This window comes from Camelus dromedarius, chromosome X, assembly GCF_036321535.1.
Source record: "Camelus dromedarius isolate mCamDro1 chromosome X, mCamDro1.pat, whole genome shotgun sequence".
NCBI classification, from domain to species: domain Eukaryota; kingdom Metazoa; phylum Chordata; class Mammalia; order Artiodactyla; family Camelidae; genus Camelus; species Camelus dromedarius.
Genome location: NC_087472.1, coordinates 18,366,117 through 18,382,333, shown reverse-complemented (window position 1 = coordinate 18,382,333; position 16,217 = coordinate 18,366,117). Strand labels below are relative to the sequence as shown.

General features: G+C 51.1%; 1 protein-coding gene across 3 annotated transcripts in view; it reads right to left on the bottom strand.

The window, feature by feature from the left end:
* The window catches only part of ELF4 (E74 like ETS transcription factor 4), a 46,211-nt gene that overhangs the window by 24,570 nt on the left and 5,424 nt on the right, over window positions 1-16,217 (bottom strand). Inside the window, exon 1 of one of the 3 annotated variants that reach the window (XM_031446576.2) lies at window positions 14,066-14,241. The exons of 1 other annotated variant lie outside the window; for it this stretch is intronic. The gene's annotated coding sequence lies outside the window, so the exon portion shown is untranslated. Of the gene's footprint in view, window positions 1-13,771; window positions 13,926-14,065; window positions 14,242-16,217 lie in introns of those variants that run through there. One more of the 3 variants, XM_031446577.2, reaches the window with a different exon arrangement.

The following is a 16,217-nucleotide window of genomic DNA, read 5'->3' as shown; positions in this document are numbered from 1 at the left end:
TCAGTTAAATCTCTTTAGGTAATAATCCTGTTTTAATAGTTCCATTTTAAAAACAGCAGAAGTGAGGCTCAGAAAAGATTAGGTAACATGACCAAGGTCACTCTGTCGAGAATGGAGGCAGAACTCAAACCCAGGCTGGTGTGATCGCCACGTCCATGCTTCTCCCACTACTCTGGGCTGGTGACTACCTGCACCAATTCTTAACTCAGGAATTGCTCACAACACCCAACCTGAAAGGCTCAGAGCCCCTGTGATGCCTTTCAACAAAAGCCTCCCAGGCAGTGTCCCAGCCTCCTCGGGGACTCGATCTCAACCAAAGCTCCATCTGATAAGTGAATCCTAATGAACTGGGCCATGTCTGTACCAAAATGGTGACAAGTTGAGCCTCTGTGGTCAGCTGTAGAGGAAAGGAATTGTGGAGTAGGAAGGAGGCTTCTGGCCCTGTTCATGAAGGAGGCTGACTCTGTTCTTGTACCCCAGGAGCCTACTGTTTCCAGAGAGTTCCTGGCTCCAGACCTGGAGTGGCCCAGGCATGGTCTCTGCCCCATAAATATACACTTGCTCTCAGCTTACACATAATTTAAGTCTGAATTCTTATCTCAGGGTGTTGGTTCACATTCAAATATTTATGGAAAGTCAGCCCTGAACAATCTCAGGTGCCGGGTCTACGGCCAGGGGCCTGTTGCTGGGCCCACCCTACTCTTCTCCGTGGTGGGGTCTCTTCGCATCTAAGTTCCCAGTAAGCTGGGTGAGCCCATCTGCCTAAACAACATTGCTGGGAGTTTTCCTCCCCCAAACACTTCTATAGCAAGTGTCTGTTCAAAACTGAGGCCCAGAGGTTGAGGGAAAATGGGGAGTGACTGCTAATGGGTATGGAGTTTCTTTATGGGGTGATGAAAATATTCCAAAATGGATTGTGGTGATGGATATACAACTCTGTGAGTATACTAAAAGTCACTCAATTGTATACTTTCATTGGATGAATTGTATGGTATTGAACTATATCTAATAAAAAAACCTTTTAAAAAAAAAACGGCCCAGAGAGGGTTCACTCAAGGCCACATGCAAGTTGACAGAGCAGCTTAAGCCAGACTCCAGGTCTTCTGTTTTCTGACTCTGAAGCTTCTTCCTCCCATCAGTGCTCCCCATAACCCTCAGCAATGATAACTGCTGAGGTTCGGAGAGTGCGCGAGGCTGGGCCAGCTCCCTGCATGGGGGTTGGCAGCTAGACCCAGAGCAACAGGGTAGGAGTAGAAAATGCTCCAGAGCAAGGGCTTTAACTTAGGCCTCCAGGAGCGTGGCCAAGTCCCTGCCCCTCTCTGCGTCCCAGCGTCCCCATCTGTTAAATGAAGTGGGTGAGTTTGGTGGTCCTTTGCAAAAGGTTTCACCAGCTCTGACCCTTTGAGGTCCTAACGAGAAAGCACTGGAGGATGGAAGAGAATAGTGTGTCAGATATGTGGTTCTTCCTGGAGTCTACGGGAGGCCCTGGACACAATTTGGTGTTCCAATTGATGCTCCTCATGGATGGTGATGACCAGGACTGGCCCGTGAGAATCAGACGCCCTCAGATGGTTCCACTGCTGAATTTCTCCATGGTGGGTAGCTTGGTCCTGATTTTGTGCTACCCCACAACCTCCCTGCCCCCTGCAGTGCTAGGTGGTAGAATATAGAGACCCATGATAGAGACCCACTGATCACGTCCTTGGGAGATGTCAGGAACCAGGTTCTTGGCCTGGCGCCCAGGCAGCCCCACCTTATGCTGAGCTTGCCTCCATGGTGGAGGGAGTGATTGCTGACGGCCACCAGTCTAGTCCCCGCTGGACAGGATGTTTCCACATCAAGCCCCACTTCCTGCAGCTAGGCTTGGGCTCCGGTTTCCCCCTTCTCCTGCCATCTGGTCGCCTGCCCTCTGCCCCCCTCCCCTTGCTGGGTGTTTACAGGCTGCCTTATCAGCCTGGGGAATCTGGGCCTCACCCAGCCGGCTGCCCCGCCCAACACAGACAGCCTGCCCAGGGCCCTACCTGCTGTGGTTTCGTCACTACAGGCAGCCACCCCTACACCCCTGGCAGGCTGGTGGGGGGGGGCGGTGGTGTGGATGAAGGCTTGCTGCCTGCTGGAGGGGGACCTGAATATTCATAGCGCATTGTCAACCTTGTTCAAGCTGGGGTAGGGCATGTGTTCTTTCTACATTTCACCTTCTCTGTCTGTAGGCTGTGGGGACAGAAATGAGGCCGTTGGGCTGCTGAGGGGGCTAACTGGCCTGGAGAACCTCGATGGCTCCTCTCTTCGCAGCCACCATGAGATAAGCAGTGGCAGCACTAGGCTAGAAGGCTCTGAGAATATAGGCAGGTTGGTTGGTTTGTTTGTTTAAACTGCAGAGTACTAGAAACACTCCTAGCTAAAGGTGGGGCGGAATGAGGGGCTGCAGACTGAGCATGGTGGAGGCAGGAAGGCTGGGGGATCTGGAAGCAGAGCCTCGACCAACCCACGCCCAGATTCAGAACCTCATGGTTTCCACACTGCCTCCATCTCATCCTGGGATCTGCTCGCCCACCCAAAGGCTGGGATAGGGCCAGAGGTAACCACCGAGCAAGCCCGACGACTTCCCCTCACAACACAACAGCTTAGATTTCTCCGTTGAATGAGTCTGAATCAAGGAGGGGGACAGGGATGGGGACAGCGGGCAAGTGAACATGCAGGAGGGGATGGATTTCCTTTCTGGCACTTTGGGCTAAAACCTGAAAGTTCACGTTCTGACCTGTGCCTAGGCAGGTCCCAAGGGGACACGGCCTGCTCGCTAAAGCTGCCCAAGCCCCAGAGCAGAAATCAAAGCCATAGTCCAAACCCAGCTCTTCTTCCAGGGGCTTCCATTTTGGTCACTGAGAAATCAATTAAAATATGTTGAGGATGTGGATTGTAGCATTCACACTTAAGATAAAAATGCCACACTTTAGAGAAATTTTATGAGACAGTGTTTTTCTAGGCCTCTAAAATACAATTCAATAGTTGGGGGTGCTTGGGTGGGAAAGTTCGGAAAAACTCTGCTCAGGCAATTTTGCCATGAATGGGCTATGTAACCACAGGCATGCCATATCACATGGTTCTCACAGCCTCAGGCCTCCCCCACCCCCCTTCCACCATAAATTTCATGCTACCCAGAGCTTCTCACAAGCTTACTGACCCCAGTAGCGGTCAGGGCTCCACAGGCCATCCCATCTCCCCAGGAACAATTTCCCCACCACTCAGAAAAATCATAAACCATTTAGTGTTAATGGGTTAATGGGTGATATTGGGTTAATGTATCACCTCTCCCCTTAACACATTTTCATTTTAAAAGGCCATCTGGAGCTACCCTGCTTTAACCTAAAGAGTAGCTCCAGGGCAATAGGGGGGCGGACCAGTGGGCAGGTGAGCCAGGGGGCGTTTCTTGCTGATTCTGCCTCTCATCACACCATTAGCCCTGGAGCGACCTGGCCTTCACCATCTGCGCCCCAGGCCTGTGCTTTCTGTTGGGAAGCTGCACAGAGGGGATGTGAGATTCTTTGAAAGGCTAAGCAGGCCTGGTGCAGCAGAAAGCCCACTTGACTGGGCATGAGGAAGAGTAAGTTCCAGTCATGGCCCTGCCTCTGCCTAGCTCCTCCCCCAGCCTCTGAGCTGGCGCCAACTCCTACTCCAGGGCACACATTTAGATCTATGGCTGTGGACACACCGGTGGTCCTCGGCAGGGCTTTACAGTCCAAACTCATCTGCTTGGTTTCCAAAGGTCTTTCACAGTCTGACCCCACCCTACCTACTCAGCCTTGTTTCCCATGATTTCCCAACTCAAGCCTGGGCTTCAAGCCCAGTGGTCTCCTCATGGTCCCCTGAGGGAACATTCCAGGCTCATTCACGGAGTTTCTCAGGCCTGCCAGGCCCTTGCTGCTCTGTTTTGGTTAATCCAATAGTGCCCATCCAGCAAAGTCCTAACCAAGTTCCCCAAACCCACAGAGCTGGTTGTGCCCTGATAACTAGCGTCCACACCCAAGGAGCCCCCTTCGCTAAACTCACATAGCCCTTAAATTCGACCACAAGACCTCTTAATCCCACACAATCTTGAATTGCTCTTTAATTATTTCATGTGTATATCTTGTTTCCCCAACAGGTGGTAAAATCCATGGGATTGAGTCCTATTTCATCTTCTCCTGAATCTAACTCAGGTCTGGGCATTCATGGACTAAGTCCATGCAAATTCTCAGCTCCACTGAGCTCTCAGGAAAAGAGACCCTCGAGTCCTGACAGATCTGAGGGCTACAGTCTAGGGGTGAGGATAAGGATAGAACTGGAGGCAAAGGTCCCCAGGCTCAAACATTACTTGTCTTCTCTTGCTCCAGGCTTCTACTAAGGGAAAACACGTACCAGCTAGAGTCATTTATCCCACACAGCATCAAGAAGGTGGTTGATGATCAATCAGGTCATCCTCAAAGCATTCTCTCTTTGTACAAAACCACAGTGTTTCCACCCTGTGAATATTGGGTGCTGGTCTTATCTGGATCCTTGGGAAAGACTTCATGATACTGGATCAGTTCTAAGAGCTAAAATGATTCAAGAGAATGAGGTGTGAGGATAACTTCTTTTTGAAGAGGCCTTTTGTTGTCTAGACAGACAAGGTTGAAAAGGGATATGACTGGCATCTAGAAAATGATGTATGGAGCAGATAATCATGGACCCCTGCACCAAAAATGGGTTATAAATGAAGGGCAAATAATAAATAGTCCTATTCTGCAAACGCATAGTAGGATTAAGGAACTCTTTGGCTGAAGAATATCAGTGAAAAGATTGAGCATCTTCTAAAATGACAGTAACATCAGGGTCATCCATGATTATAAAATAAGATCACAAAAGCACAACCAAACATATTTGTTATAACAGTTAATGTAAACAGAATAAGTTCAAATATTAAAAGAAGATGCTATTATAAATAAGCTACAAGGATATATTGTACAGGGAATATATCTAGTATTTTATCATAACTATACATGGAGTATAGTCTTTAAAAATTATGAATCGCTATGTTGTACACCTGAAACTTACATAATATTTAAATCAACTATACCTCAATTTAAAAAATGATATTGACAATCTAATTCTAAAATTCATATGGAATTGCAAATGACTTAAAATAGGCAAAAATAATTTTGATAAAGAACAAAGTTGGACAGCTAAGACCATCTGATTTCAAAAATGATTATAAAGCTACAGTAATCAGAACAATCGGTATTGGCATGAAGATAAACAAACACACCAACAACTGGAACAGAATACAGAGTTCAGATATAAGCCCACATATATAAGGACAACTGCAATGGAGTAATGATAGCTTTTTTCAACAAATGGTGCTGGAATAATTGGCTATCCATATGTAAAAAGAAAAAAAAGAATTTGGATTTGTATCACTCACTATAGAGAAAAATTAACTCAAAATGGATCAAAGACCAAAATGTAAAACCTAAAACTATAAAACTTCTAAAAGAAGACATAAGACAAAATATTTGTGACCTAGGGCTAGGAGAAGAGTTCTTAGATACAACACCAAAAGCATGATCCATAATAGTAAAAACTGATTGGTTGGACTTCATCAAAATTAAAAACTTCTGTTCTTCAAAAGACACAGTGCAGAAAAAAAGACACAGTGAAGAGAATGAAAAGACAAGGCAGAAAATTTTGGAGAAAATCTTTGCAAAGCATGTACCTGATAAAGGTCTTGTATGTAGAATGTTTAAAGAACTCTCAAAACTCAACTACAAGAAAACAAACAGGTCATTTTAAAAATGGGCAAAGGCAGCCCAGTTAGCTCAGCTGGTAGAGCATGAGACTCATAAAAATGGGCAAAAGATTTGAACAGATACCTCACCACAGTAGATATATGGGTGACAAGTAATTACATGAACAGATGCTCAGCATCATCAGTCATTAGGGAAATACAAATTAAAACCACAATGAGATACCACTGCACACCTATTAGAATGGCTAAAATTAAAAAGACTGCCCACACCAAGTGCTGGGCCAAGATGGGAAGCAACTGGAACTCTAATACACAGCTGGTGGGACTGTAAAATGGCACAACCACTTTGGAAAACAGTTTGATGGTTTCTTTAAAAGTTGAACCTACAACGACTATATGATCCAACCATTCCACTTCTAGATCTTTAACTGAGAGAAAAAGACATATATAGCCATAATGATTTGTACCAAGATGTTCACTGCAGCTTTGTTTGTAATAGCCAAAAATTGGGGAGAACCACCAAAACAATCACCAAATGTCCATCAACAGATGAACAGATCAACAATGTATGTTATACCCATACCATGGAATTCTACTTAGCAAAAAGAAGGAATGAAATACTGATGTAGATAACAACATGGATGGATCTTAAGTATGCTGAATGAAAGAAGTCATACAAAAAGAGAGTACATACTATATGATTCCATTTATACAAAACTCTAGAAAATGCAAACTATTACAATGAGTAGTAAACAAGCCCTAGAACTCAAATGCACAGTATAGCAAATGTAGACAATATTATAATCATCAAACTTGCTGAGACCAGAACTTAATTATTCTAATCATTAAAAAGAAAGGGTAATTATGCAGTATGATAGAGCTGCTAATTATCACTACAATGGCAATCATAATATATAAACATATCAAATTACCATATTGTGCAGCTTAACTTTACAGAATGTTACATGTCAAATAGATGGTCCCTAACTTCATGGTGGTTCAACTTAGGATTTTTTTCCTTTACCATGGTGTGAAAGTGATACACATTCAGTAGAAACCATACTTCAAAATTTGAATTTTGATCTTTTCCGAGGCTAGCGCTATGTGGTCCGATACTCTCTCTAGTGATGTTGGGAACCAGCAGCCACCACAGCTCCCAGGCAGCCACACAATCACAAACAACTGATAGACTTACAACCATCTGTACCCACACAACCATTCTGTTTTTCACTTTCAATACAGTATTCAATAAGTTACATGGGATAGTCAACGCTTTATTATAAAATGGCTTTTTGTCAGCTGATTTTGCCCAACTGTAGGCTAATATAAGTGTTCTGAGCACAATCAACGTAGGCTAGGCTAAGCTATGGTTCTCGACAGGTTAGGTGTTTTAAATGCATTTTCAACTGACAATGGGTTTATCGGAACGTAACCTCATCGTAAGTCAAGAAAGATCTGTATATTTCAATTAAAAATGCATAATCGAGAGTCACAGAAAGCAGGTAAGTAGTTGCTCAGGATGAGATGGAGAGATTGCAAAGGTGCACGTGGAAACTTTCGGGGGTGACAGTTTCACGAGTATATATATATATATATATGTGTCAAATATTATCAAGTCGTATATTTTAAATATGTGCAGCATATTGCATGTCAATATTGCCTCAATAAAACAGTTAAATAAATAAAGAGAAAGAAAAAGTTCCCCAGACTGCATGAAATAACAACAGCAGCATTTACTATGTGATTTTGCTAAGTAATATTACAGTGTAATTTAACTAGGCAATAATGTCACTGACAGCAGTGAAGACGAAAGAAGCATGAACACCCATGCTCTCCCGGAAAACACATTTCTTGGTGTCGCCAGTGGAGATGAATTCTGACCCTTGGAACTTACTGAGTGTGCTGATTCGAATGCCTTTGTGTTGTTTTACCTTTTGTCCACTCCCATGCCAACGTGATTATCCCATCGAGCCCAGAATGCCCCTATAGCACAGCCAACGCTCTCTTTCCTCTTTTGAAAGGCCATCTGCCCTCTCACCTGCAGAAAGCCTTCCCCAATTAAGGTGAGGAGGGAGAAGAATAATCTTCCTCTAGGTAAGCCCTAGACCCTACCATCACCCAAACTATACCTTAAGTGCCACAGGCTGGTTGGCACTTCAGCTCCTGCCCACCACGGGGCTAGGTGCATGTGTATTACTAGAACTCTAGAACTGGGTTTAGAGCCTTCAGAGCAGGTGGCTGGGCCTGCTGTGGGTTTTGGGTTTTGTTTTTGTTGTTGTTGTTTTGTTTTTTTTAGGATCAGGGTGGCGCCAAGAAAGTGGTCACCGAATGAGACAGGTGCTTTTTATGCAGGGATTCTCATAAAATCAGCAGAGCTAAACTAGCCTCTCTTATCCTCTGGGGGCATTATGGGAAAAAGATTATCTCCTAAACCTGTCTTAAGTACCTCCTTGTTATCAGGTCATCAAGAATTTGGGGAGGTTAAGACTAATTGCCCATTCTCCCATCCCCCAAGGTCTAGGGGCGGGGACCAAGGGACTGAGTGAAGTGGCTCAGTGGTGGTCCCAGGGTGGACCCGTTTATCCTGGGCCTCCTGCCCCTGTGGGTGGCCATAGGCTCCTCAAGCAAACATAATGCATTTGCTAGCAGATGGAACCTCCAAGGTCCTTTCTGGGAGGCCTTTGGAATGGGAATGGCCCCCAGGCCACAGGAACTCTTCTGGGCAAAGGCAGTGCCCCAGCCCCAACCCAAGGCCTCTGGGCATTGGCCCAGAATGGACCCAGCATCATCTGTTCTAGCAAAACGTGGGAGAAAGTGAGCAGCGGTTGGCCAGTCAGCTCCCAGAATTCTACACTCAGTAGGGTAATAAACACACAGATGATTGCTAAATACTTGCCAGGGGTGTAACACGAGGCCTTCTCTCCAAGGAACTAACTCACTCTTTCTTATTCCTACAGTGAAGGAACCTCAAGATGAAAGTGGTGAAAAGATAAAGAGGGCAATGTTAATAAAAATGTTAAAAGACTTGATTTTTGCTCTTCACTATGGCACTGACTGCCATTCAGAAAGACGTTACTATCCACACGAACATAAACACACACACACACACACACCCCTTCCACATCCCCTCCTTATCCTGTGTGACGGCAGAGTTAACAAAAAGTTATCAGAAAGGAAAGATCTGGGAAGTCTCCTTCTTGGTTTTATGAATGGGCATGGTGTGCCCTCCCAGCACTGCCAGAGAAGCAGTTGGTCCCTGGAGACTGGCAAAGTCAAGGGTGTGGGAAGAGGAAACGATAACAACAACAAGGATGACAGTAATAGCCACAGAATACTACCGGCTGACACTTAGCGGGTGGTTACCATGTGCCAGGCACCATGCTGTTTGCTTTACAGGCATTATCTCATGTAATCTGTACTCCAACCTGGGGAGGTGGGCACTGAGGCTCAGAGTGGTTACGTGAGTAGCCCAGAGTCACACAGCCAGGAAGTGCTAGGCCTGAGATATGAACGCAGAGAGCCTGTGCTCTTCCCCCTCTGACAATATGCTTCTCTTCTCAGGAAGAATACTGGGTTAGCCTGGAAGAAGAAGGGTAGGTGACATGAGAAGGAGTAAGTGCCAGCCCTGGGACAAGAAAATGGTCCATCAAGAAGGTGGGAACTTAGGGCAAAACTTTCTCAATCTGAGCAAGCTGTTTAACCTCTTGCTTCTTGTTGGTCTGGCTAAGAAATGTTCTGGCACTTTCCCTGGCCGACCCTCCTGCATGAACTGGCCCCTCCTCCCCTGCATGACCCTCCACATCACCCTGGGAGCAGGCAGGGGTCTCTTTGCCAGTAAACTCACTTTAGGACACAATTTCCCAGCCAAGAAGTCAGGGCACTCCGGTGTGTCCCTGCAGTTTTGAAACATGCTGGGGAGGGAGCAGGGCAAGAGGGAGTGAGAGAGGAAAACTGATGCATGGGGGATATGTGTGTGTCCAGGTGTTTTTATCCAATTAAATCCTACAAGGGCAGGTCCCCCTCTATGGCCAGCCACAGGAGATGCAAAAAGTCGCAGAACAAATGTATGGCTAGTCCTTGTCCTTGCCCAGGGGGGTCTGAACAGAAACGTGTGGGACTCTCTAGACTCTTCAGTTCCCAGCTGATTTTGAAAATGAAAATCTCCATCCTCCACCTGAACCTCTTGTGGAAAAGATTCAGAGAAATCCCTGGACCCTGGGGAAAAATGGGACCCAACAAGCCCACGCCTGCCATCAACACCTGTGGTGGGGCAGTTTTCCAGTCCCTTTGCTCCCTCTGCCTCTCTTCTCTCCTCTCTCCCCTCCAGGGCCTGGGGTTGGGGGAGGTGGCGGAGGAGTTCAAAATGAAATCCCCTCCGCATGGGAGGCAGGGAGCCTGGCCACCCTTTGTGTCTTATCAATCCACATGTCGGGCTCCCTGCTCCCCGTCTGGGCCATCCACTTTGTATCTCCCAGAGTGGAGATCGGGGCTTGCCCTGAGCCACCCACACTGGCTGACCTGGTCTTTTATGTGACATGCATTTGCCACACAATTATCGAGGCTTCGAAGGTCAGTCTGTGGCCAGGGAAGAGAGAGAAAGGCATCTTTTCTCCCCTTTCTGCTGAGCCCAATCTCCCCCGCGCTGCCCCCTTCAAGGTCTAGCTCAGAGCCTCGGCCCTCACAAAGCCTTCCCTCCCTCCTCCAGCTGCTGCTGACCTCAGAGCCCTGGCCCCTGCTCCAAGGAGCACAATTAGCACCTAACCAGCTGCTGGCCTGGCTGTTTGTCCTCGCTTCTGATTGTTTCAGTGTCTTAGTGATCTCTCCTCACCCCACCACCCCCCTTCGCTGGTCTCCCCTACAGCGCCTAGCACAGGTTGGGCACACAGTAGGTGTTAATAAATGTCTGTTGAATTGAAACTCGGCGGCTCCTGTGAGGTCAGAACCCTCATAAGCACCTCGACCAGCAGTTCCTTGGCAACCAGTGCTGGGGTCCTAGCTATAGGGCTTTAGCTGCGTGGCCGCTATTACAGGCCACGCAAGACTCAGCGGCCAGAGATTTGCAGGCAGGTTGGTGTTGATAAGAAAAGCCCCTGACCCCTAGGAAAGCGCCCATGGGATTCTGGGTACCTGGATGAGTTTCCTTCCTCCCCTGCAGAACTAGTTTTCAGTCTGAGAACCGCAAAGAGAATAAATTGGCGGTGAAGCCAGAAACCTCTTCGCAGCTTAGAAATCCTGGAGAGATAACCAAGCCCAGGTTGGGGTCGGGCCCAAGCCTGAGGGGAGAAGGCTGCCCAAGGACCTCCGGGAGGTACAGGGGCCCTGCCACCTCAGGGGGGCTAGAGGGGTGTCAAGGACGGCCCTAAGTAATGCCATCCTGCCCTGGACCTCAACAAATCACACCACTGCATGCTTGCCACCTGCAGCCCAAATGGGAACCTGGTCTCCCTGTCCCTCTCATTCACCCAAATCCCAAGGCAGGCCTCTGTCCAGGGCCAGTGTCCTAACCAGAGCCCAGCCAGGGTCTCTACACAAGCAGAAGCCTCCAAGTCTGGGGTACCTGGCTCCCCGCACTGGCTTTGAATTATGGTTATTTATATGGATGACCTAGCCACCCTCTCTGGCCCCCTCCCACATCCCCTGCCCTGACCCACATCAAAAGGTACACAGAATCCCAGAAGCTGAGCAGTGTCTTCTTCACCTCTGTGTTTTCCTCACTGCCCCTTCCTGATGCCTGGTACTGGGACTGGTTCTCAGCAAATGTTTGCTGAGTTGAATCTGAGTTGCAGGCACTGTATTAGGCAATATCATAAGGCTAGCTTGTGCTTACTATGTGCCACGTACTGCCCTAATAAAGAACTTATTTGCATTGATGTATTTGATCCTTAGCATAACATTATGAGGTAGGTCTCATTTGACAGATGAGGAAACTGAGGCATACAACTGACTGGGTTCACACAGCTAGTAAATAATAGAGCTGGGATTTAGACCTAGACAGTCTGGCTCTAGGGATTGGAAGGGAAATGAAAAAGTTGAGGGGTGAGGGGTGGGGTTAGCAAGGACGAAGGCCAAGCTTCGGCACAGGGATTTCCCTGGGAAAGCAATCCCCTCAGCCTGTGTCTGGCTGGGCCTCTCAGGGAGGCCCTGAATTTTGCAGGCTGGGAAATTTTGGACATCCTACCAATGGGGCCCATGAATGACAGACCACAGCACCCTGACTTTTAGACCCAAGATAGGACAGAAGAGACAGAAGCCACTGTACCACCACTTAACACCACGCAGGGGGAGGGTTGATTTCAGGCCTCCAGCTCGTCCAGGGGTGGGCGCCAGTTCCTGAGCAACCACCGAGCAAACAGTGCAGCAGTAGGAGGAATGCCAGACATAGTTGCAAACAAGCCACTCCTTCGGCTCACAGCTAGAGGCTGGGTGAGGGTGGCAACGTGGAGCCTGCTCAACGCCCCCCCCCTCGCCCAACGCCACACACATCCCAGGCTTTGAACCCAGCCCTAGAGACAACCACATGCAAGGCAGCCTCTTCCCCACACTGGCCCACTGGCCAGAATAAGAAGTCCTCCAGGATAGTCAAGTCCTTCACTTAACTCAAGATAGCTCCCCGTTAGGCTGTTACTGCTGTGGGGCCACTGAATTAATGGTTGAGAATCTGCCTTATAACCAGTAAGACCCTGTGTAACTAAATTCGAGGAGGAATTTGCATTCTTGCTGGGCAAATGTGACCCCGGGCATTTTCAGTGCCTTAAGTGTCCTGTCTCCCCAAGGGGGAAAGCTAGATCTGATCCCTTCACCACCCCCTCCAACCTGGCACTCAGGCCAGGGGTCAGCTCGCAGGGGGTGAGTCCCTGATGGGCGTGCCCACCAGCTGTTGGGGCCGAGCAGCGGTGGCTCAGGCCCTGGGGTGGTGACCTCACTTCCGCTCCTACCTCCCCAGCACTCCTCCCATATGAGGCCCCACCAGGCCAAAATCGAGAAGTCCAAGGTTAACTGTTCCTCCTCACTTTAAGAGCTAATTAAAATGATTAGCCACAATGAATTGTCAAACATTAACCAGAAGAAGCTGCAGGACCAGACAGGCCTCTATCTCGGGCAGAGGGATGAGGGGCAGGAATCAAATGGCCATCAAATCCCGTAGCTGGGGTGTGGTGGGGGGTGGGGTGGAGGCGCCAGGGAGAACCTGGCTGAGGCATGGAGCCAAGGGGTCAAGAGGTGACTCTGGTCAGGAAGGTGGTGTCCTGGCGTATAGCCGTGAGGAAAGGGCGGCAGAGTTAGGGTACGATGGAGGGACCAGAAATTCATAAAGCCGCTGCCTCAGCAGTCTCCCAAAGCAAGGCGCTGTCGGCCGGGGACCTCGAGCTGTGCGGCTGCTCGGCCCCGGTGCCGGCAGCAAAGGAGGGAACAGAGAGGCGGGAGAACCCGGGAAAGCGGGAAAGCGGGAGCGGGAAGGCTGGCGTCTGGCTCCCACGGAAACTCCGGCCCCTGCCAAGAGGTCTCTGTTTTGGCGATCCAATTATCTAAGTCATAGGTGTGTGTGTGTAGGAGAGAGAGAGAGAGATACAGAGAGACAGAGAGAGTGTGTGTGTATGAGACCGTGTGTTACCCTAAGGCGCCTGGTCCCAGAAGCCCTAGAGGCCGCCAGCCAGATCAATCTAGCAGCCCCGCCACAGTGAGGCCCGACCTCCTGCCCTCAGGCACCGAGCTTTTGGGGGCCGTCTGTCACGATCCGCCTTGTCATGGACCCCGGGCGCCGGGGTGCGGGCAAACCAGCCCCCAACCTCACTCGGAAAATCGATTCCGCTTCTAACCTAGGATCAGGAGTCCCGGTTCCCTAACGCACACGCGGTGAGGCGAGGCAAGGGCGGGACGCAACACGCTGCGGCTCTCCCACCCTTCCCTGGGCCCCCAGCTCCTACGCCCCGGGGCCGCGGCGTCCCCGATCCCGCCCTCAGGCAAACTTTTCCAGGTCCCCGAAGGCTCGGAGAACCGGCGCCATCGACGTACCTGAGGCCGAGCGGGCTCGGTCGCCGGGCCGGGGTCGGTCGCCGTGGTCCCCTCCCCGCTCCGAGGGCCCAGACGCAGGTCCCCAGCCCGGCCAGCCCGCCTTCTCCCCTCGGAAGCCGGGCCGGGTAAGTGGCGCCGGGACCGCGGCGCCGGCGAAAGGAGAAGTGGAAGTTGAGCACGGCGCTCGGTCGGTTCCCGCGGCCGCCGGGGCCACCGTCCCCCTCGCTCCCTCCCTCCCTCCCTCCTCTCTCCTCCCTGCCCGCCTGCCCCCGCGGCCCCGCGCCCGTGACTCACCTCGGCGCCGGGGCAGGCTGGTCCGGGCGGGCGAGGCGCAGGGCTCTCCCACACGTCGCGCCGCCAATGGCAAGTTGGAGGGCGAGATGCAAATACCAGGTGAGCCGGCGGCGCCCCTGATAAAACGACCCCGGGGGGCGGGGGGAGTCGAGTAGACGCCAGGGAGGGCCAGGCCGAGGGGGGGGGCGGCGGGGGCGCCCGGGGAGGGGGCGCGAGCCGGCGGAGACCTGCACTGAGACAACCGAGCGAAAGGGGAAATTGCACTAGAGACACACACGTCCCCGCAGGCGGCGGCTGGGGCGGGCGCGAAGGAGGCAGGGCGGGAGGGAGGGAAGAGCCGGAGGGAGGGACCGACGGGAGGGACCACGAGCGGGCGGGGTGGGGGAGGGCGCGAGGGAGGAACGAGGCGTCTTGGTGGAAACAGCGCCCCTCCACCCCCGGCCCGCCGCGGTCGCCAGCACGGCAGGGGGAGCCGTGCCAGGGGCCCGCGCGGCCTCTCCTTCCCCTCCCGGCTCGCTCACCCCCGAGGGACCACGAGAGCCCGCCCCCCACTCCAGGGCCCAGGTCGCGCGCCCGGCGCCCCGCGCTCAGCTCCCACGCGGCGCGTCCCGGGGCCACCGCAGCTCCCAGCGGGAAGCCTCCACACAATGCCTCACAGAGAAAGCCACTCCATTCCCCGGGGGAATCTGGAGGGCTATGTCCGGCCTGCGCACTCCACTCGCTTGACGCCTTTGGCCCCGGCCCTGTGCTCCAGATGATTATGGAGCGCCTGCTGTGTGGCGGACCTGGCGTGAAGGCGGGCCAAGCGGGTGGGCGAGGCCAGGAGATGCCCAGAGTACACAATTCGGGAACGATATGCCAAACATCGCGGAATTCGGGGCCAAATGCGTCGTGCACTTGGCGTGAATGGACAGTCTGGGGGATTTCTGAGGGAAGTCGAGCCTAGCGCTCCTGGTGGAGGAGGCCAGGAGAGTGTGAATCAGGGGAAGGGTTGGGGGGAGACGGGTTGGTGCAGCAGGTGCAAAGGTAGCCAGGGTTGGGGTGCTGGGGAAAAGCTTATGTCCTCCTCCTGTCCAAAGCCAGCTGTGCTTGGGGTCTCCACTTGAACCCCAGTCTCTCATTCTACTTCCCCCTTACCCTCTCCTCAGACCTGCCTCAGCATCCACACCAGCTCTCCTTGCCCCCCTCCCCACAACCTGGTCCTAAAGCTAGGAGGCTCTAGGAAGGAGTTGGCTGGGAATTGCCACTTATGGCTCCACATGGTCTGGGGGAGGGGCCCAGCCAGGCCTCAGCCCTGCCACCTCCTTGGCAGAAAGCAGTAAAGCGGAAGGGGCCCCAGGGGAGGAGGGCTCTCTGAGGGGTGGGGGCGGCCCAAGGGCCTGAGGTTCAGCGACCTGCTCAGCCACCCGCATCTGTCTTTCCCCAGCCTTGGGAAAGTCTACTCCCTGGCACAGGACTAGGGAGCAGGAGTGGTGGTGGATAATAGCCCGTGAAGGCAGCTGCAGATTACTGGTTTCCAGGGAAAGACCTAGACGCTGGACTGGGGCATGAGGGCACCTTGAAACCTCTTGGCTACCTAAAGTTGAGTCCCTGAAATAAGAGCCAAGGGTAGATTTCCACTTTTTTATCTTGTAAGTGGGCACACTTTCCCCGGGGGACTCCGGATTCTGAAGACACACGATTTTCTGTTGTCCTCTAGCCCATGAGGCTCCCCTCTCAAAATTGTGGTAGGTCTCAGCCATCCCTAAGCCCCCTTTACCTTGATTTTCTCTCCCTCCCTCCCTCTCCCTCTCTTTCTCTCTCAGACACACGCACACACACGCACACACACACACACACACACTCCCATTTTGCTAAGAGTTCAGTGGTCTCTAACATCAGACAGACCTGGGTTCCTATTGCGGCTGCACTGTTTACCCGCTGTGTGCCTTTGGGCGAGTCACTTAAACTCTCAGAGCTTCACTCTCCTTATTTTTAAATTGGGGATTATAAGAATCTACCTCTCAAGGCTGTCGTGAGGCGTGAATGATACAGCCTGCGTCTCTGGCGTTGCCTCGTGCTTAGTGAGACCTCACTAAATGTTAGCTGCCTTCAGCATCATCTCTGTCTTAGATCGTTTTTCTCAACCCGGCTCTCGGGAAAAAGTCTGCCA